We start from the raw sequence: 23,250 nt of genomic DNA, 5'->3' as shown, positions 1-23,250 counted from the left end.
GTGTGTGTGAGGAACTAGAGATTCCAGGTCTTTACAATAGAGCAAGAAGTCCCTGTATTAAGAAAGGAGGCAGTAAACCAAGGAACCTTGGATGAATTTGAACTTACCAGTGATCAGGTCAAAAGGAATCTGTTGGTGCTGAATGTGATTAAGGCTGTTGAGTCTGACAGAATCTCACCGTGGTTACTAATAGAGGGTGCAGAAGCATTAAGTGTACCCACTCCATTAGTGTATAACATACACTATCCTGTTAGTGTATAACAGGAAACAGGAGACCTACAGGAAAACTGGAAGACAGCTAATGTAGTCCCAATATGCAAAAAGGGTGGCAGGCAAGAGGCACTGAATTACAGGCCAGTTTCCCTAACTTGAATACCATGCAAGGCGATGGAGAAGATCGTGAGGAAAAAGCTTGTTGAACATCTGGAGAGGAGGAGCTTTGTAACACATCACCAGCATGATTTCTGGGATGGTAAATAGTGCCTCACAGGTTTAAAAGAATTCTATAACAGGTGACAAAAATTAGGTGAGAAAGAGAAGGGTGGGCAAACTATCTTTGTCTTTGATACAGTACCCCATAAGAGGCTGTTACAAAAGTTAGGGTAACGGGCAGGAATAAAAAGTAAGGTGCTCCAGTGGATAAGGGAGTAAGCAACAGGAAAAAACAAATAACTGTGAGAGGGTGATGGGAGGGAGACATCAGAGTGGCGAGATGTAACCAGTCCTACAGGGCTCTGTACTTGAACACATCCTGTTTCTGATATATGTAAATGATCTTTGAGAGGGTATAGTCTTATTCCTCTCAATGTCTGATGATGCAAAAATTATAAGAATCAATACAGATTCGAGCCTGGACCCAGGTTGGGCTTGGGGAGTAGAAAACCTTCCAAAAGCCTCTCCGGGTTTGCTCCAGATAAAGATAAACAAACTACAGGCCGACCTGGACAAACTGGTGGAACGGTCTAGAAAATGGCTACTTAAGTTTAACTAAGGAAAGTGTAAAGTAATGAAATTATGTGAAAGGAGTAGGAGGCCAAACACAAAGTACCCTTTGGAAGGTGAAATTCTGCAAGAGGAAAATCTGGGGGTTAATATGACACAAAACCTATCCCCAGAAGCCCACATAAAGAGGATATCATCAGCGGCATATGCTAGATTGGCAAACATAAGAACTCCCTTTAGAAACTTGGGTAAGGAATCATTCAGAAACTTGGGCAAGGAATCATTCAGAACCTTGCATACCACCTATGTCAGACCACTCCTGGAGAATGCAGCTCCAGCCTGGAGTTCATACCTAGTTAAACACAAGACAAAATTAGAAAAGATTCAAAGGTATGCCACCAGACTAGTCCCAGAGCTGAGAGGTATGAGTTACAAGGAAAGGTCACGGAAATTAAACCTCACCTCCCTGGAAGACAGCGGATTTAGGGAGAAACATGATCACCACCTATAAAATTCTCAGAGGAATTGACAGGTGGAGCAAGACAAGCTATTTAGCATGGGTGAAACACGAACAAGGGGACACAGGTGGAAACTGAGTACCCAAAATGAGCCAAAGAAACCATAGAAAGAATCTATTTATTAATTTCTATAGAAGAAGATACATTAGGTTTGTGAGAGTACATAACATTGGTGTTCTTTCATTTTACATCAGTTCTGTACAGTATATATCAGTGCTCACACTAGAAAGGTTAAATAACATCCAATCACCAACACAAGTGTTTGAAGGTGAAGAGAATGAATTTAGGAATATACCCATAACATGCAACATAATCAGGAAGTGCATTGACAAACTAAAAAAATATCTAAAGCCCCAGGTGTGGATGGAATCCAATCCAAAGTCATAAATTGTATTGAAATTGAAATCAGTTTATTGAGGTAAAATAAACACAAAGGAATGAGGTAGCTCAAGCTATTCTCACCCCATTCAGTACGTGTTCATACATAAATAATATATAGATACATCACAAACAATAAACATATTACCGAACATTCTGAGTGATAAACATATACATTTCTTTCTTTACACATCTAGTATGTGTTTTTTTAATTATTTTCTACCACAGACGTGGCCACACATTTATAATGCTAACCAGCATATATACATTTTCTTCTGTCCTCCATGAACAGGGTTAGAGATGTGTTAAACACATAGTTTAGGGGTTTATTGAACAATCAACCACAGAAGGTGATTCGGTGCTTTTAAAATGCTAAGCTAACCTACATACATAAATACATACCTGGTTGATGGGGTTCTGGGAGTTCTTCTACTCCCCAAGCCCGGCCCGAGGCCAGACTTGACTTGTGAGAGTTTGGTCCACCAGGCTGTTGCTTGGAGCGGCCCGCAGGCCCACATACCCACCACAGCCCGGTTGGTCCGGCACTCCTTGAAGGAAACAATCTAGTTTCCTCTTGAAGATGTCCACGGTTGTTCCTGTAATATTTCTGATGCTCGCTGGTAGGACGTTGAACAACCGTGGACCTCTGATGTTCATACAGTGTTCTCTGATTGTGCCCATGGCACCTCTGCTCTTCACTGGTTCTATTCTGCATTTTCTTCCATGTCGTTCACTCCAGTACGTTGTTATTTTACTGTGCAGATTTGGGACCTGTCCCTCCAGTATTTTCCATGTGTATATTATTTGGTATCTCTCTCGTCTACTTTCTAGAGAGTACATTTGGAGAGCTTTGAGACGATCCCAATAATTTAAGTGCTTTATCTCGTCTATGCCAGCCGTATATGTTCTCTGTATTCCCTCAATTTCAGCAATCTCTCCTGCTCTGAATGAGGAAGTGAGTACTGAGCAGTACATAGATACACAGATTTACGTATGCCCTACATAAAGTGTTCGATGTGTCTTTTACATAGTGTCATTAATGTACATTTACAAAGGTGAAATGTAATTCTGATCTGCTTCCATATATACTTTATACACATACATATACATATATATATACACACACATGCATTCACATACATTTGTCTCATTTACTCTGACAGGGTGAGATAGCTGATAAAGAAGCTAGTGTGCAATTAAGCACTTACTCACTGAAGGTGATGAAGGTGCTTTTACAAGCTCAGGTTATATAGTTACATACAAGAGTTGTTACATTCTTGTACAGCCACTAGTACGCGTAGCGTTTCGGGCAAGTCCTTAATCCTATGGTCCCTGGAATACGATCCCCGCCGCGAAGAATCGTTTTTTCATCCAAGTACACATTTTACTGTTGCGTTAAACAGAGGCTACAGTTAAGGAATTGCGCCCAGTAAATCCTCCCCGGCCAGGATACGAACCCATGACATAGCGCTCGCGGAACGCCAGGCGAGTGTCTTACCACTACACCACGGAGACTGTTCTATTAGTCCCATATGTGAATGTCTCCTCACGATATCTATCATAATATTTAATGCTACAACTTTCAGGTCTTTGTGAATTTGTTAGGTCGGTGAGATCTTCATTTGATATTTGTTTAAGTATTCTCTTTGTCATTGCTAATGAAACACCCATATCAATTTCTACCACTGGTTTTCTACAGGCTGTCTTTGCAAGCATATCAACAGTGTTATGCCTTGAGATGCCAACATGTGATGGTATCCATTGGAATTTAATTTCAAATCTGTTTTCTTTAGCAGCTAAAACATTCATTCGAATATCACTGACTATTTTCTGGGTGTCACTACTATGTGCGTTCAATGCCAGGATTGCACTCTGCGAGTCACAGTATATAAGTCCACTGCCTTTGTCTTTTAAAAATTCAGAATAAAAATTCATATATATATATATATATCTATCTATATATATATATATATATATATATATATATATATATATATATATATATATATATATATATATATATATATATATATATATATATATATATATATGTGTGTGTGTGTGTGTGTGTACATGTATGTATGAGTGTGTGTACATGTGTATACAACATTAATAATTTTGTAACTAGCGTCAAACACTGTTACTTGCTTAGCTAACCAAACTAGAGGGTTCAGTTCCTGAACCGATTATGTGCCTCTGTAATCCTTTACACCACCGCCCACGGGATGGGTATGGGGTGCATAATAAAGAAAGAAATAGAAGAAATTGAAATTGCATAATACGGTTATTGACATTCAATAATAGTAAGATAAGTGTTGATATTAAGTTTTTAAGTAAGATAAGTTAAGATAAGTTTTAAGTAAGACAGTTTTGATATTCCTAGAGTACGACATAATCAAACTAGAAATGCTCTACAAATCAAGGGGCCCAGAATGTGGAATGACCTTCCCAACCATGTTAAAGACTGTACCTCTCTCAACCAGTTTAAGTTAAAAACGAAGCTATACCTAATAAATTCCCTGTAACCTACCTTACCCTTCTATTGTTAACCAATGTCTGTTTTTTTTTTTTTTTTTTAAGAGCGCTGTTTGTCGACATAACTGTATTTGTGCTGCTTTTTCATCTATGTTTTCATTTCTTGTTTTCATTCTACTCATTATCCTCAATTAGTATTAAGCTTGTCATTTAAGTTTATCATGCCCGAAACGCTTTGCGTAATAGTGGCTTTAGGCATTGTATGTACTAGCTCTACCTATAAGTCAACCAATCTTTGTAAAAATTTATTGTATGTATGTACCTTACCTAAATAAACATTTTATTTATTTATTTTTTATTTTATAAATCAATGAGGACCAAATGGGAGACCAGTGATCAGATGAATACTACAGACTCAAGAGTAGCCTTCTCTTCTTGTATATAAATGAAAAAATAAATTCGTTTGTTTAATTCTAATGCTTGTAGGCGAGAACAGTTGTGAACGCCAGCTAGCGCACAAGTACATGAGCGCCCAAAATACTTTTACACAAAAGACATGTACTGACAGGCGTGTGGCTTCTGACTTCTTTTTTATTGATTAATATTAAATATTAGGCGCTTACCTATTATAGTTATCATTTTATGCAAGTATAACTATCACATAATAAATATAAAAGGAGTTTATCAAAAAACTGACAGAAGTGTTGTGTTTTGTGCGTTGTATCGTGTTTGTGGGCATTCGGGTGTGTTGTGTTTACGCTGGCGGGCGGCGTCCTTACCAACTCCGGATTATGTCTATTACATCACTAAACTTCATTTAATAACTATATGCCTGTTAAATAGAAGATTTTAATTGTTAATAGCATTATATTGTCGTTTTAATATGGAACACGTACACATATGCGAAACGTCTAAAGCTGGTGTCCGAAGTGGTAAAAATATTAGTGTGCGATGTTGTCAATGTACGGAGTGTCTTGTATCCGAGTCCATAGGAATTACCGTTTGTCCTGGCGCCATCTATGTTTTGACAGCAGTACTACTAATGTTCCCACGTTATGTGATGATCGCTATACGGGTATTACGGTCAGTTGCTCTTCTATATATGTTTATGGACAACGTAGGTGATTTGAGGCAATTTGCGGCCAGAGTGAAATAGTATCCACGCGGTGAGTGATGGAGGAGGATATATACTGCTGTGTACTCGACTAGCGGGTGAGAGGTAAGTTATATCGAACAATTATGGGGAATAGATGGGTTATTTTAAGCGTAGAATGTCAGGTAACCGGTAACTACACAGATGGGGTAGTGTTTTTTTAAGTTTTTATTTACTAAAGTGGAACATAACATTATGCCTTTAGCTGAACAAGTCTACTGGTGGGGGAAGTAGACGGGTTTTATGAAAGTATTTTACCTAAATATTTGTATTTGGTTAACTAGTTCAGCCGTTACCAGGGAGGGTGTTCCTTTAATCTAATCTAAAAATTCTAGCCGGACAAAGTGATTAAATAAAGAAATTGAATAGAACGAAGTGGTTTGCCAGGGTGCTTAACATTTAGTTTAGTTCACTTACTATGCAGCCCATGCTTAAAGAATGCAAGTTTATCATATTGAATTTACCGTAGTTTTACTGCATTTAATATACCGTTTTTACCCTATTTAATTATGTCGGGTAAAGGCCGGTCGTGGAAAGTTCCTAATATAGCAAGTTTTAAAGGAAAAGTTTGAGTTAACTTTAACGCTTAAGTTAGTGACCAATTAGCTTAGTCTATTGTGAGGAAAGTTACTAGAATCTAACATTGCAAGTGCCATTTCTCTACTCTTTTTGAGAAACATGACTAGATACATGAATCGCATAGTTTTATTACTAAATGTTCATGGACTAGGTTGCATAGTTGGGGAAATAGTGATAAGGTTTGTGATTTTGTGTACCTTGACTTCAGCAGAGATTTTGATAGTGGCGCAAAATTGATAGGGGCTCGGATCATTGGGAATGCTGACTGAAGTTGATTAGGTCATGGCTATACCAAAGGAAATTAGTATAAATGGTGTTAAGTTGGGAGAAGTGTTGTAAGTAGTGCCTAAAAGCTCTCCTTGGACCTCGGTTATTAGCAAGATTATGGTTTAGACTGCAATAGTTGCAGAATTGGCAAATAAAAAATACCGATGCCCTATATAGTTTTGAAATGGTTAAGACTACCAGATGCAGTTTAATGCTGACAAATGTAAGGTATGGGGGCTAGGTAAAGATGAGATAGATGGTGTAGATTATTAAGAGTATTAAATTTTTTGCAGGTGGTAAATTCTCCCAGAGCTGGCACTGCTCTCCAGCCTGGGATGTTGATTGGTTAGTCTTCAACTGCCTCCCAACATGGTAGTGAGGTCCTGAGCTGACACGCAGTGAGGAACGTGGAAAGCTTCCTGAATTGGCACATGGTATGCCTTCCTTTCAAACCAGCAGCTGGCACAAATGTTCCAGCTAACATCAGAATAGTAGATGAAGCCCACACTAAAATGTAAGTGGTACAGTAAATGGACACCCCCCTTCCCTTTTGACACTGAACAGTTGGGAGGAAGGGGGGGAGAAAGTGTGGCTTATAGTTCTATTGCTACAGAATCTTTTGCCATAAGCCAGTGGCAGTGCCTATTGGCACTTGCTAGGGTATGGAAGTCTAGGCTTAGGCTAGTGGGTACCATATCTGCAAGGTTAGTCCTTTCAGGAATGTATTGAATAGAATGGTATGTTGAAATTGTGAAAATTGTAATGTGGGGCATTAGATCTTAAACAGCATAGTTGAGGGTGTTTTATTAATAAAATTTTAATGAAATATAAATCTTGTTTAGTTAACATTAAATGTTTGTTAAATAAGCTTTAATCTATAAATGTATAACTGTTAAGGGTAATCAAGAGTCAAATAAAGTTAATGGCAGGAAAAGTTTTGTTCTAAGTGATGGTATTTTTTCCCTTGACAGTAAAAAAAAATATTCAATGTTTACTTTAGCTTGGTTTTAATTTTATATAGTTTTCCAGAATGTGGTTTGGAAAGTCCAGAAGTTCCTCTGTCAGTTGGAAGAGTTAATTGCAGTAAAGGTTAATCTGAATAGCTTTGCATAAAAGTAAAAAAATAGTAATAACTTAAACAATATAGCATTGGCTAAAGATAAATGTAAATTGCCATTGAAGTGCAGTTGTGGATAGTTTCTCAAATGACATTTACTGAAACTTGGCAAATTGATGCCATATATTTATATTGCTAAATTAGATCTTTACTACTGCTACTAGAATATGTAGGAAAGGTAAATTCCTTAAAGAATTTTTTTACATCTGAATTTGTAAACTACTGAATGCTAATTTGAAAAGTAAAGCAAGATTGGCTTTAAATCTGAAATTAATTTGTTGAAATATTTTTCAGGTGAAAGTGATTGATGCATGGACTGGCTTGGAGTGAGTCTCCTTTACTCTACTCTACAAAAGTGGGTAAGTTTGAATTTGATGTTTTAGCTATATCAATGACCTAATCTTAATTCTCTTATCTAGTCCATTTATAGGTGTGTAATCATGTCCTACTGTTACAACCCACAGGGGATGATGCAGTTTGTACTGATCCTACCCCATTTCATAAAAGGGGACCAGGCAGTCCTGCAGATTTCCCTGGCTTGGCTTTTTCAGAGCTTTGCTCTACTACCCATCTAATAGATGGACTAGATTTGCATAGGTTTAGGGACCCTTAACAATGGTTACATTGTTAATTCTCACAGGGCTTGTTTGCATCTAAAACTTTAGTGCCTGGCATGCATTGTACAGTGATTTCAGTAAAGCATATGTACAATGTGTTGATGGCACTAAAGTGGTGGATGTAATGCACCCATTCAGGGAACAAGGTCTGCACTAACTTCAGAGGAAGGGATAGAGCCTATCTTAAAAGATAGGCTGTTAGGATTTTTTGGGCTTATTATTAGGCATTGGTGATAATAAAAGTAGTGTCCCTGTTTAATGTTTATTTTTCTTTTACAGGTGATTGTCTCTGGAGTTGTCTTGGCCTTTTGGATCTTCTGTTCATCTAAGAGCATCTGTCCCACAACCTGAAACAGTAATAAATATTAGATGTATTATAAATACTATATGTAAAACTTATTAAATAAAACAATTTTAATGAAACTACTTTATATACCTTATCCTGAAATTATGCTTGAAATTGTTTACTACTATTGATGCAATGTTTAAACATCTGAAATTTGTTTACTTTGAAAATAAATACTTGGTAAAATTTACACCTTGTTACATAGGTAGTCCACTTTAACATCTTTTCAACGCATTTTGCATGCACCTATTCAATTTACATAAACTAACAAATATTGCAAATTAGTCTGACATATTAAAGTGGAAGAAACTTTAGTCAATATTTTAGTTTCCATATTTGAAAGTAAATTTAAAGCTATGCAACACCTAAGCTTTGTACAAATTATGATTAAATTAACTAAAGATCATTTAAATTTACAAAACATTAGAAAAGTGACACTGAAGCATCTATACATCATGGTTTTCACAAAGTCTTTGGTAAAATATTTAATCAAAGATCTTAAATGATTTGTCTGCCAAACTTCAGATATTCTGAAATATTTTACCTAGATTAAAACCATCATTGTTTGAAAGGGCAAAACAGATTACTGTCAATTAGTTTGACCTAACATCTGCAAGGTCCTGAAGGAATGGAATTTTTTTGTAAAACTTTGTTTGCTAAAAACAAACCCTGCCTAATGAACCTCCTCATTTTTTTTAGAAATGGTAATTGCAACATTACCAAAGGCCATTGTTTTAATAGCCAAAGTACCAAATGAAAGACCAAGAAGCAACAAACAGGTAGAAAGGACAAAAGAATGGTTATGAGGACCCTTTCATTTGTTAAAGAAATGACTGGAAAAAATGCTGTCACACCACAAGGGGTCTTAACCCTTGTCATATACATCACTGACATTAATCTAAATATTACCAACCACAAAAATTGCTGATAACATGTTATAAAAACAATAATAATATTGAGGCCTTAATGCAGATCTCTAACTCTACAAATAGTAACAAGACTGGCAATTTCTTAATATAAAACAGAAAAAAATCCAAGACCTTGCACGTGAGCCAGAACAATCCATACCACATTAAAATGAAACAACAATGAAGGTAAGGTAATTACCAAAAGAAGGCACCAAACCGGGAAGGCCATGTAGCACCATCAAAGTGCGAAATAATCAGAGGGCGCTAAATATCACCAAGAATGCCAATACGAGAACAAAAACGCATAAGGCGAACGATATCAAGAGTATCCGATTCACCTAGAATTCTATCGAGGGACGGTCGGAAAGCAAGACACACGCTCGTCCTGGAAGTCAGGACATTCAACAAGGATATGCACAACTGTAAGAGGGACAACGCAATTCGGACAATAAGGAGCAGGGCGGCGCTCCATTAAGTGACCGTGGGTTAAGCGGGTATGACCAACCCACAGCCGTGCCAAAGCAGTGTCCCACCGCCGGTTACGGTGGTAGGAGGAAGGCCACTGGGACACACTAAGTTTGAGAGTACGCAGCTTGTTACCAACCACAGAGGACCAACAACCCTGCCAACGGGGAAGAATGAATAACAGGATAAAAGTCGGAATAAGGAATACCTTTACGGGAGATGGGACAAGAACGGATAGCTTCCTTAGCGGCAGCATCCGCACGCTCATTGAAACACCAATATGGCTGGGAACCCAGCAAAACTCTACTGATTTAAATTTACTAGAAATAAGAAACAGCCAATGTTGAATCTCAATGACCACCGGATGGACAGGATTAAAGGACCCTAGAGCCATGAGGGCACTACGAGAATCAACTACAACCACAAAGGAGGAATGAGAATGAGAAAGCAAGAGACAAAGAGCATAGAGAATAGCATAAAGTTGTGCCGTAAAGACGCTAGCCTCCGAAGGGAGGCGACACATGTAAGTACGGTCAGGAAAAACAACAGAGTAGCCCACACCATCCGCAGACTTAGACCCATCAGGGAAGATGGAAATAGAGTGGGAATGCGAAGAAAAGTGCTCAAGGAAGAGGCTTTTCAGAATTGTAGGAGGGGTAAAGGCTTTAGTAATACAAGTCAAGGACGTACAAAACTTGGGAAGGGGGACTCTCCACGGAGGTAATGAAGGAACAATACGAGGAGAAACATTAGAAATATGAACAGAAAGAGAATCCTGTAAGCGAGATAACTGGACAGAAAGTGGGAGACAATGAAGAGGAACAGGAACCACAGGAGGAGGAAAAGTCAATGCACGACAGAGGAGAGAGGAAGGATGTTGGAAGGACCGCGCAAGATAGCGAAGACAGTAGCGATCACGGCAGTCCTGAAGAGAGAGAAAGCCAGTGTCAACATACAAACTAAGGGCGGGAGTCGAACGAAAGGCACCAGAGCCGAGATGCAACCCAGTATGGTGCAAAGCATCAAGACGGTGAAGAGTAGAAGGAGAAGCAGAAGAGTATGCAGGGCAACCATAATCGAGTTTAGACAGGACGAGAGAGGAGTGCAAATAGAGGAGCGTGCGCCTATCCGCTCCCCAAGAAGTATGGGACAAAACCTTAAGGAGGTTAAGGGCCTTAGAGCATTCAACTCGGAGGCAAGAAATATGGGCTGACCAAGACAAACGAGTGTCAAAGACTAACCCCAGAAGCTTCGCGGAATCCCTGTACACAATGAGATGACCATAAAGCAACAACAATGAAGTAAAGGTCCTTTCAGTAAGAATCTATCATTCACTGAAAGTTGCTGCAGTTAAAAATAAAAGAAAATACAGGTCCCTAGAAATAAACAAGCAACCTTTTTGACTAAGGAAAAGAAGGTAGTTATTCTACTGTATAAGTCTAAGTATTCACTTAGATAACTGTATCCAAGCATAGAGGTTCCCCCCCCCCCTTCCCTTTCAGAAAAACATCTACTTTCGAAAAAGTTTAACATTGGCCAACAAAAATGATTCCAGAACTAAATTGCCTAATACCAGGAACAACTGAGAGCTATGACAAACACTGCAACCCTCTCCTACCCCCAAGTCTTATGCTATTTATGATCCAAGGTAATTTGAGATACTATACTCTACTTCCTACAGACGAGTCTAGCAAGAGGGTGATCTCCTGGCGATTAAATTGAAGCACGATACAGGTGTCAACGAACATCAGTCAGCCCACTTGTCAGCACAGTGGATAACTAATGACATCATAATCTGCAGTGTTGTATGCCTCCCTGTGGCCATTTAAATCAATAAAACACAGGGTTGTGGCAATGTTTACAGCATAAGGCAAGGTATAGAGGAATCCTGGAATGCCATGTAATGTGTAGTCCTTGAATGTGCTTTAGGCAACCAAATTGAATAACAACATTTCTGGTGTTCGGCTATATAATCCGAGTTTCTCATTCGGTATAATGTTTTAAACCTAAATAGGAATTCACTTTAAAGGTCAATTTATTTGGAAAGTACTAACCAGATTCCAAATTACTGAGCTCTGAAAGTACTACAAGGCAAGTTTAACTGAACGAGTGTTTGCCTATCCATACCCCCATGAGGTATGTGACAACACTGAATAAAGAAAGGGTCTTTGAGCATTCACCGTGCAGGTATTTGACATGACCAATATAGCCAAGTGTTAAAGATCATTCTAAGCAGTTCTGCACAATCCATATACTATCAATTAATATAATTGTACAATGGTGCTTGGTGGATGATATTTCCTATTAAAACTCATTGGACAACTGTTTGTATTAGACATTTTAAACCTACAAATGGTAGCCCTAGATATCGCACTACAGTATTAATTACAAGATGAACAATGTAAAATCAATACCACAACAGCAAAGGATGACGGCTTTTCAACAACCGACAAACACACAGGTCTAACACCAGCCATCCCGAGAGAGGACGTCCCAAGCATGTACACCCCACAACTTTACATCACCTTTGCTACCTCACGCGAGCACGCAACAGCATGAGGATGCCATACTTCCAAACCAACTCCATGCACTTTGAGGCTTTAACAACTCAACATTTAAAAAGTTGATTTAAAAAATCAAACACCTGAATTTTTCCCTAATTAAATTTACTAGGGAAATGCACACCAAGCCATGAAACTTACAATGAAGATGAACAAACTACACACAACTGTCACCAAACTTCCACATACCACCCCCTTCTCACTCCTGCCCTCCCTCCTTAGGTGCTCTGATTGGCCGAGCACCTGAGCCACCACCACTCACCTCTTGTTGTGAGAGCCTAAAGCATGTTTGGTTGCACTTTAAAAGTTCCCGAGTGTACTCGCCTAATTGTGAGTACCGCCTGCCCGGTTCACCATTTTGTTTTTCAATCTACCTCAATTTACCCCTTTACAATCAAATATTATGCAAAATTCTGTTTAAGACTTGTCCCTTCTTAACTTAAATAACTGCTTTGGCCATCTGCAATCTTTCTAGGTGGGTAACAATGACTCTTGAGGCCAGAAAGGACTTATCAAACGGCGATCATAACAATACGGTACACACACAAAATCACAACCTGATATACACCAAGCAGAAAATCCACTGGAGATGTGAGGCGACGTAAACCCTTGCCCAAGGCACTGGCAGCTGCATACTCTACCACAGTATATTACTGACTTTGTAAAAGTCTTACAACCGGATTTCCCCATAAATCACAGCAAGTTTTGAGGCCACTCCTTGAGTCAACGTCTTACGTAAGCCCTACAAGCACTCAGGTGAAGGCTGAAGCAGTTCAACACCATACGCCCCAACTTCAAATACACAGTTGAGAGGCGGGACCAAAACGTGATTTTCTGTGTGTGCCTGAAGTTGGGGCATACGGTCTTGCTTCACCCTTCACTTTACCCTTCACCGGCGTACTTCAGGGGTTTTATTTAATACTTGGACTGGCTTCAGTAGGGCCTCCAGACTTTCTGTGGCTTCACAAGTGTCACGTGAATCCCCTGCATAGCAGTGGAACTGCCTTTTCCCTTCACCTTCAATGCCTCTGCACTGGAAGTATACATCTACACCAGCCCAGAAGAGTCATCAGTCCTGCCACCTCTCCATACCCCCCAGGGCCTGGCACGGCCTGGTACGACTCAGAGGCAAGCCGGGCGCCACTGTTAACTGGCAGTTTGTCCCCACAAACAAGCAGTTAGCCGCCTTTAACTGACAGTGGTACAGCTCAATACAAAGGCACCGCCAGCCACAACGAGCAGTTTGCTAGTTGACCAGATGTCCACCTCGTGTTGACACTGGATGAGTCATCACCGCCGGACTATATAAAGAGCGCTGCCTCCCTGGAGAGGCAATCTCTCCCTTAGTGCTCTAGGATCACCTTCGTGTCTCTAACCCGTCGTCCGCTTCCAGCCAACGTCGTGTGACTGATGCCATGGTGGTATGGTAGCTGTCTTCAGAACACCAGTATATCTTCATACTTTTATTCATTGCTTATAGTTTATTTTTTGCATTTAAGGTCATACTAACTTGTTCACCTTTGCATTACATGATAGTCAAGTATTGTCATGTGTTATTTGTGTTCATTACTATTTCAGTAAATTGTTTAATTATTTATTTGATAATTTTCATTTGTTTCCACCTGCAACTTACACACTGCAAGGCCAATAGCAGCATTTCTTTCATTTATGTGAGGGAGAGCCATACCATTTTGGTTCAGTATAGCTGTGATACCATAACCCGTCACACAAGATATCCAATTGTAAGACTTTTACCATCAGTGGTGGTAGAGTATGCAACTGGCAATGCCTTTGTTACAGGTTCGCTTCATCTCACAGCCCCAGTGGATTTTCTCACACATTTGAATACATGAAACAATTTTATTTGATACATTCCAAACCAAAGTACTGTACAGTACAGTAATTATCAAACCATCAAATGTGTGGGATAATCATAGTGCGCTAAATATCACTAACGTCGCCAATACAAGAACAAAAACGCATACGGCGAACAATATCAAAGGTATTGAATTTACCAAGAATTTTATCGAGGGACAATTGACAGTAAGGGATGGTCGGGAAGCAAGACACGTAAGTCCTGGAAGTCAGGACATGTAGAGACAACGGTTTGGACAATAAGAAGCAGGGCAGCACTCCATTAAGTGCCCGTGAGTTAAACGTGTATGACCAATATACAACCTCGCCAGAGCCGTTTCCCACCACCGGTTACGGTGGTAGGAGGAAGGCCACGGGGACACACTACTCTTAAGAGCACGCAGTTTGTTACCAGTAACAGAAGACCAACAACCCTGACAACGGGCAAGAATGGGGAAATGAATAACTGGGTAAAAGTCATAATAAGGAATACCTTTACGGGAGATGGGACAGGTACAGGATGGGACAGCTTCCTTAGCGGCAGTGTCCGCACGCTCATTTAAGAACACACCAATATGGGTGGGAATCCAGCGAAATTCCACTGTCTTAAATCTACTGGAGATAAGAAACAGCCAATGTTGAATTTCAACTACCAAAGGATGGACTGGATTAAAGGATTCTAGAGCCATGAGGGCACTGCAAGTGTCAACTACAAACACAGAGGAGGATTGACAGCGAGAAAAGAGTTGATGAAGAGCATAGAGAATAGCATAAAGTTCTGCCATGAAGATGCTAGTCTCCGGAGGCAGGAGACAGAAAGGTGCAGTCAGGAAAAACAACAGAGTAGCCTACACCGTCTGCAGACTTAAGACCCATTGGTGAAGACGGAAATAGAGTGGAAGTGTGAAGAAAAGTGTTCAAGGAAAAGGTGATTTAGAACTGTAGGAGGGGTAAAAGTTTTAGTCATGTGGGTCAAGGCTTACAGAATTTAGGAACGGGGATCCCTCCATAGGGGCAAAGACGGAATGACACGAGGGGAAATATTGGTAACACAAACTGAAAGAGCATTTTGTAAGAGAGACAACCGTACAGAAAGAGATAGGTGGTGAAGGGGAACAGGAATCACAGGATGGGTAAAGGTCAAGGCATGACATAAGCAAGAGTGAGGGTGCTGTAAGGACCGTGCAAGGTGGAGAAGACAGTAGCGATCATGGCGATCCTGTAGAAACAGGACGCCAGTTTCAACATACAGGCTTAGGGTAGGTGTCGAAGGAAAGGTACCAGAGCTGAGCCGTAACCCAGTATGATGCAGTGTGTCCAGATGGTGAAGGGTAGAAGGAGAAGCAGACGAGTAAACAGGGCCATAATCGAGTTTAGACAGAACGAGAGAGGAATGTAAAGAGAGGAGCAGTGTCGATTAGCTCCCCAAGAAGTATGGGACATGACCTAAAGTTAGTTAAGGGCCTTAGAGCATTCAACTCGGACGTAAAAAATATGGGGCGACAAAGACAAACGAGTGTCAAAGATTAGCCCTAAAAGCTTTAGCAGATTCTTTGTACAAAAGGGGATGACCCCTGTTACCTAACAGTAAATAGGTATCTGGAAGTTAGCTGTTACAGGCTGCTTCCTAGGTGGTGCGTGTGTGGGAGAAAAAAAAATTTAGTAGTTAACCACTGAACTGCTCTGTCTTCAAATAACACCATGGTGCACAAGAAATAAATTCTTTCCAAAAATTTTTTTCTCTTCTTATATTGTTAAAATGCAGAGTCTGATCACGGGGAAACTAAACAAAAAATATTGTATGTGACTTACTTTAGCTGCGATGGAGCTGGGAAGTTGAGCAAATTATGGGCGCTGAGCGTTGGAGCGATGGGGGTCTGTCGGCCCCGCCACCCCGTGCGACGGCAGTTGCTGCGAATAAAATGTTGCGCAATTATTTTGAAGTTTCTCATTCATTTCTTCCTTTTTTTTGCTGTAATATTATTTAAAAGTGTGTAATTTGTGGAATTTATATAATTCAAAGTATAGAACATCGCTATGCTCAAAATTATGGGCCTCATATATGCGACATATTCTACAATCAAACAGTGCTTTTGCTGTTATTACACTATATACACACATTGTATATACCCATCTACGTATGTATTCACCATAACGATCCACTATGTTGGTATGGTGAGCCCAAAAAACATGAGTGAGCTGCCACACCCTGCCAGTCCTCCCTCCCTCCTCCAACACATTACTCGCCAACATTCCTCCTCCCAAAATACTGTTATTGTGTTTATTACACTATTTACACACGTTATGTATAAGTATGTACATGTTTTATTCATGTACATACGTACATACTTGCCATCTCCTCACCTCTCTCTCTTGCCTACGTAATGCTCTTGCTTCCCTCATCTCATCACAATCGACTTTATAATGGTCCAGGACGGATCGAAATGTCGTCGTCTATTCAATTTCCAGTGTGTGGTTTGGTCAACAATGAAATCTTCATGCAAGATCTTATAAAGAAAACCCCTAGATCGAGTTTTGCAGATACGAAAGAGTTCAAGGTGAGTAGGGGATGGTTTGAGAAATTTTGAAAAAAGACGTGGTATTCATAGTGTTGTGAGGCATGGTGAGGGTGCCAGCTCAGACAAAGTAGGGGCTGAAAGATTTGTTCATGATTTTAAAGATTTTGTAGATACTGTATTGATGGATATATTCCACAACAAGTGTTTAATTGTGAGGAGACATGGCTATTCTGGAAAAAATTGCCGAAGAGGACATACATTACCCAAGAGGAGACGTCACTGCCCGGACACAAGCTAACTTGGGCTAACTTGTGTCAGGATAGGCTAACTCTTGTGCTGTGTGGCGATTTGAAAATTAAACCCTTGCTCGTGTATCATTCCGAAAATCCAAGAGTTTTAAAAAATATATAACGTGCAGAAAAACTGTGATGTAGAGTGGTTTGCCCTGCCATCAAAAAATATCTGCAAGAGAAAAGTTTGACACTAAAGGGCCTGCTTCTCGACAATGCTCCTGCTCATCCTCCAGACTTGAAAGGGTGCATTGTTGGGGCCACTTTTTTTTTTTTAGGGATATTCCTGCATGGGCCCTAAGTTTCTGGCTAATGAACCAATGACATGAAGGAGGAGTTTTCAACCTACCTTGTTACGTGTGCAGGGGTCAATAGGCTGAACATAATGTCAGGAGCAAATGGGGGGCGTTTGCCTCTTCAAACACAATTGTGACCATCTTCATCTCTTCGAACTATCCTAAATGCTCTCTTCACCTGTCTGACCAAATTGGGTGTCCAGACCACCTTTGAATCTGAAATTGTAAAATTAATAGTGATTTCAGAATATTCAGTCCATTTATACTAACAAAATTATATACAGTATACTGTAATTGAAATTTTACAGAATGATAAAGGCAATTTAGTAACTTTGCTAAAATGCACATGGGGGAAATACATGAAAATAGGTTAATATTGTTTGTAAGGTTGATGGGAAATGCTTATTACTTTTATGATTTAAAAGATGTATAGCCCTGATACTCCATCCTGGGTGCATTCCACCAGGTAATGACCACAGCAAAAGTTTTCTACGAGGCTCTATTGTCACACAAACTTTTCACATTTTCAAACTTGATTCATCTTTTTCCCCCTCGTTCCAGGGGTTTTCTTTAAAAGGTCTTCATGCAAATGCCTTGGTTTCTCACAAATGATGGCCTCTGAAATGCTATCACCTGCTAACTCTTTGTTGTGTATCCAAATATATAAAAACTTTTCAACATCCTCAAGTGTTTGTGTTCTCTGTTTCGGGATTGTTGATATGCCTTTTGCCACTTTAACGCTCATAATGTCCTTTTTCTTAGCAAGTATAGTGCATATTGTTGACACAGATTTGTTGTACTGCCTAGCTAGTTCAACAACCTGTGCACCGTTTTGACGTTTATGAATGCTCTCTTGTTTTTCCTCTATGGTCATTCTCACATGTGTTTTCTTGGCTTGAACCTTACCACTGGCTTTCTTGGGACTCATGGCAAGATATATAATAACAAATTTTATGTTCAAATAGCCAAAAATCCCAAAACAAATGTAATGCTTTATAAAGAATTCAGGCGCGATAGTTACTAGGCAGGAGACACTGGTAAACTGAGGTGCGATCACCATACCACCACGCGCTAGGTCAGCCCATACGCATATCAACAAACTCATTTTCCGAGGCAAAGTTTGTAACCCGATTCAAATTTTTCGAAGAAATTAGGCTCGTAACCCGAAAAGTTTATAAATATTCATTCGTAAGCCGAGGTGACACTATATATAAGTAAAAAATTAAAATTTTGTAGATACACTGTGCTGTATTGATGGATACATTCCACAACAAGTGTTTAATTGTGAGGAGACATAGCTATTCTGGAAAAAATTGCCGAAGAGGACATACATTACCCAAGAGGAGACGTCACTGCCCGGACACAAGCTAACTTGGGCTAACTTGTGTCAGAATAGGCTAACTCTTGTGCTGTGTGGCGATTTGAAAATTAAACCCTTGCTCGTGTATCATTCCGAAAATCCAAGAGTTTTAAAAAATATATAACGTGCAGAAAAACTGTGATGTGGAGTGGTTTGCCCTGCCATCAAAAAATATCTGCAAGAGAAAAGTTTGACACTCAAGGTCCTGCTTCTCGACAATGCTCCTGCTCATCCTCCAGACTTGGAGGATGCATTGTTGGGGCCACTTTTTTTTTTTTAGGGATATTCCTACATGAGCCCTGAGTTTCTGGCTAATGTACCAATGACATAAAGAGGAGTTTTCAACCTACCTTGTGTTAGGTGTGCAGAGGTCAATGGTTGAACATAATGTCAGGAGCAAAGGGGGGCGTTTGCCTCTTCGAACACAATTGCGACCATCTTCATCTCTTCGAACTATCCTAAATGCTCTCTTCACCTGTCTGACCAAATTGGGTGTCCAGACCACCTTTGAATCTGAAATTGTAAAATTAATAGCAATTTCAGAATATTCAGTCCATTTATACTAACAAAATTATACATACAGTACTGTAATTGAAATTTTACAGAATGATAAAGGCAATTTAGCAACTTTGTTAAAATGCACATGGGGGAAATACATGAAAATAGGTTAATATTGTTTGTAAGGTTGATGGGAAATGTTTATTACTTTTATGATTTAAAAGATGTATAGCCCTAATACTCCATCCTGGGTGCATTCCACCAGGTAATGACCACAGCAAAAGTTTTCCACGAGGCTCTATTGTCACACAAACTTTTCACATTTTCAAACTTGATTCATCTTTCCCCCCCCCCTCGTTCCAGGGGTTTTCTTTAAAAGGTCTTCATGCAAATGCCTTGGTTTCTCACAAATGATGGCCTCTGAAATGCTATCACCTGCTAACTCCTTGTTGTGTATCCAAATTAATAAAAACTTTTTAACATCCTCAAGTGTTTGTGTTCTTTGTTTCGGGATTGTTGATATGCCTTTTGCCACTTTAACGCTCATAATGTCCTTTTTCTTAGCAAGTATAGTGCATATTGTTGACACAGATTTGTTGTACTGCCTAGCTAGTTCAACAACCTGTGCACCGTTTTGATGTTTATGAATGCTCTCTTGTTTTTCCTCTATGGTCATTCTCACATGGGTTTTCTTGGCTTGAACCTTACCACTGGCTTTCTTGGGACTCATGGCAAGATATATCATAACAAATTTTATGTTCAAATAGCCAAAAATCCCAAAACAAATGTAATGCTTTACAAAGAATTCAGGCGCGATACTTACTAGGCAGGAGACACTGGTAAACTGAGGCGCGATCACCATGCCACCACGCGCTAGGTCAGCCCATATGTATATCAACAAACTCCTTTCCCGAGGCAAAGTTTGTAACCCGATTCAAATTTTTCGAAGAAATTAGGCTCGTAACCCGAAAAGTTCATAAATATTCATTCGTAAGCCGAGGTGTCACTATATATAACTAAAAAATTAAACTCAGGATTACTTTCAACCCCCACCCCTTTTGCTCTACTCCATTGCCACCTACCTTCACCCCCCTCTATGATGTACTCTTCCATAGACACCTACCTTTGCCCCCCTCCTCCCCTCTACTTCTCCATCACCACCTACCTTCACACCCCCTCCCTTCTCCTCCTCCATCGTCACCTTCCTTTCACCCTCCTCTATGATGTACTCTTCCATAGACACCTACGTTCACTGCATATAATGCTCCCCTCTACTCCTCCATCGTCACCTACTTTCGCCCCCCCTCTGCTCTACTCCTCCAGGGTCGCAGACAATTTCACGAGCGTGAGAACTACGAGTTCTCTAACCACTCTCACACTCCTACTCTCTCACCAGTGAGGGGGAGGGAAGGAGGGAGGAAATGAAGGAAGAAAGGTGGGGGAGAGAGAATAGGCAGGGGGGAGGAGGGCCTAGATACATTTCTTCCATATAGATAGGTAGACTGAGGGAGAGCTGCTTGCCAAGAGCCCTATCAGACAGGCTTCCTATTCCTCAACCCTCCCTAATATGCCACATCCTGGTCAGGACAACTTGCTCGATTGTTATTCTTGGTGTGACTCGAGAACTGACCTCGAGGCGGGGCATGGGCATGGATTATCTCCCGGGGCACGCACCTCCCTGCCCCAGCTCTCTCTCTCTCTCACATAATCTATCAAGGGTCTAACATGAGGTCATTGTGCCTACCAGAAGTGTATATGTCCAAGGCTGGCCACCTGTCTGGACCATTCAAATGTATAAACACGTAATTAGTCTATTAAAATTATATATAGTGCTACAATTATAAATTAATTTGTTCATGGTCATTCGTTTATCAGTATTTTAATATGAGGTATATATACGCATGTATGTATACGTTGACGTACACATATATGATTATGTGTATGGAATGATTATGATTATGTGTAATCATATATGATTATATCTAATGAAATGCATTAGTAAGTGATGTGGTGGAGGCTGACTCCATACACAGACTCAAGTGTAGATATGATAGAGCCCAATAGGCTCAGAAACCTGTACACCTGTTGATTGACGGTTGAGAGGTGGAACTAAAGAGCCAGAGCTCAACCCCAGCAAGCACAATTAGGCGAGTATATGAACGAATGCACATGTACACTTTCAAATGAATTAAGATACCTTGAGATACACAATGACTTAGTTTAAATAGTTTAAACACATTATGGTACTCATTTTGACATGCTGATGTCTGGAGGGGAGAGGGGGTGTGGGGGGTTATTGTCTGAGGTGGAGGACCAGAGGAGGGGGTCAGTGGAAGGATGGTGGCTGGAGGGATGCCATTGTTCTAATGGTTATGAAAACAATTATTGATGGCAGGAATTCAGTGGGTGTGTACTTCACCCGCACCATCACCATACTGTGCCCTGCTACAACCCCCCCCCCCCCCCCTCCACCCATGCTGTGCGGGGCGTATTACACATTATGGGATAACCGACTGTCTGTCTATTCCTGTCTGCTCGTTATGCTGCCCTTCCTTTTGAAAATTGTCTGCTTTATCGACTTCCTTCAAGACCACACGTTAGCCTCTTATCACGCCCTCTTACCACTCTCAGGGAGCCGGCTCTTCTATACAATAGTTACCACTCAGTCCCCAAGGTGAAAGAGTGTCCGGGCATATGACTTGTTACGTGTACTTATTTGCGATTCGTTTGGGCTGTCACGTGTGGTGATTAGTGTTGGGTAAGGCTAGGCCAGGTCAGGTCAGACTAGGCCAGGTCAGACTAGGCTAGGTCAGACTAGGCCAGGTCAGACTAGGCTAGGTCAGACTAGGCTAGGTAAGGCTAGGCCAGATCAGGTCTGGCTAGGCCAGGTCTGGCCAGGCCAGGCTAGGCAGGGTGAGAGAAGTAAAGCGGCAGGTACTTACGTTTCCGAGAAAGTAGCGGCGGTAGTATATTGTTGATTTAGATTCGACGACATCCTGAAGCTAGTAGGTGGCGGCCTCATCGCTCTCGAACTTCTTGTTGTTGTAGGGGATACGAGGCACACCCAATATCCCCCTTACATTGATCACATCGCACACTAATATTTTTACTATTTCGGACACCAGATTTATCTGTTTCGTATATGTATAATTGTTCAATATTAAAACCACAATAGAATGCTCTTAACAGTTACAATTTTCAACTTAACAGCCATATATTTGCCCGAAACGCATTGCGTAATAGTGGCTTTAGGCATTGTATGTACTAGCTCTATCTATATATCAATCCATTAATGTAACATCACTTGTATGTATGTACCTTACCTGAATAAACATTATTTATTTATTTATAGTTGGCAAGAACGCCGCCCGCCAGTGCAAATGTCTCAGACCCTGTTGGAATATAACCAGTCTGTCAATCGGGTCAACCCAAGTGTTGCGTTTCCATGCGTTTCCAAAAGGGTCGCCCATGTTGGAATCGGTGAACGCCCTAGTAATATTGTTGAAAACATCTTAATAACTTATTAAACCAAAGGTCTTTTTATGTCAGAAGAACGGCAGAAACTAGATCTATATATGAAAACTCTTTCAGGACAAAATTTAAAGTAAAACTAAAGATATTTGTAGTTGTATAAAAGTTGCATTTTTCATCGGTCGTAGAGCCGGAAATCCGCAATATTCATCTCAGAACAATGTTTATTTCACGCAGAATCGTTAATAAACGTAAGATTTTTATACGTCTCAAGAAAGATAGAAACATAAATTTACTTTAATCTAGTTTTACATAATCTAGTTTTACTTTAAATTTTGTCCTGAAATTATTATTAATTATTATGTTATTAAGTCATTGTAGCCAAGTTATACATGTATTTATGCTGTTGTAAAATTATACAAGTTACCTGTTCATTAACATGGTCTGAAAAATTTAATTATTGGTTACTACTAAAAAATTAAATAAATAGGTCCCAATGCTGTCGGTGTCTTATTCCTCCGTTATCAGAAAACAAAGATTCACACGATGAGAAAGGGTTGCGCAATGTCCTATGACTCACAGGATGAGTATTAGCTGCACAATAAACTACAGGTCACAGGATAAGTATGGGTTGCA

At 40.1% G+C, this 23,250-nt stretch overlaps 3 long non-coding RNA genes across 5 annotated transcripts; 2 read left to right on the top strand and 1 right to left on the bottom strand.

Moving 5' to 3' along the window:
- Positions 1–5,036: 5,036 nt before the first annotated feature.
- On the top strand, positions 5,037–8,469 carry LOC123768042 (uncharacterized). The gene is made up of 4 exons (XR_006774030.2): positions 5,037–5,532; positions 6,606–6,826; positions 7,724–7,788; positions 8,326–8,469. It is a non-coding gene; the product is annotated as an uncharacterized lncRNA (long non-coding RNA).
- Positions 6,833–7,144, top strand: LOC138353531 (uncharacterized). Its single transcript, XR_011223196.1, has 2 exons — positions 6,833–6,986; positions 7,022–7,144. It is a non-coding gene; the product is annotated as an uncharacterized lncRNA (long non-coding RNA).
- On the bottom strand, positions 8,295–22,481 carry LOC138353530 (uncharacterized). Of its 3 annotated transcripts, XR_011223194.1 has the most exons (6): positions 22,467–22,481; positions 22,086–22,274; positions 18,996–19,158; positions 17,339–17,501; positions 15,993–16,091; positions 8,295–8,393 (listed from the first exon to the last, which is right to left on the bottom strand). It is a non-coding gene; the product is annotated as an uncharacterized lncRNA (long non-coding RNA). The 3 variants fall into 3 exon arrangements; XR_011223193.1 differs by lacking the exon at positions 22,467–22,481 and having other exon boundaries at positions 22,086–22,370; XR_011223195.1 differs by lacking the exons at positions 17,339–17,501; positions 22,467–22,481 and having other exon boundaries at positions 22,086–22,328.
- Between the last annotated feature and the right edge of the window lie 769 nt (positions 22,482–23,250).

The sequence above is a fragment of the Procambarus clarkii genome, chromosome 58 (genome assembly GCF_040958095.1).
Source record: "Procambarus clarkii isolate CNS0578487 chromosome 58, FALCON_Pclarkii_2.0, whole genome shotgun sequence".
Taxonomy (NCBI): domain Eukaryota; kingdom Metazoa; phylum Arthropoda; class Malacostraca; order Decapoda; family Cambaridae; genus Procambarus; species Procambarus clarkii.
The sequence above is the reverse complement of the archived record's forward strand: the minus strand, read 5'-3'. Positions and strand labels throughout refer to the sequence as shown.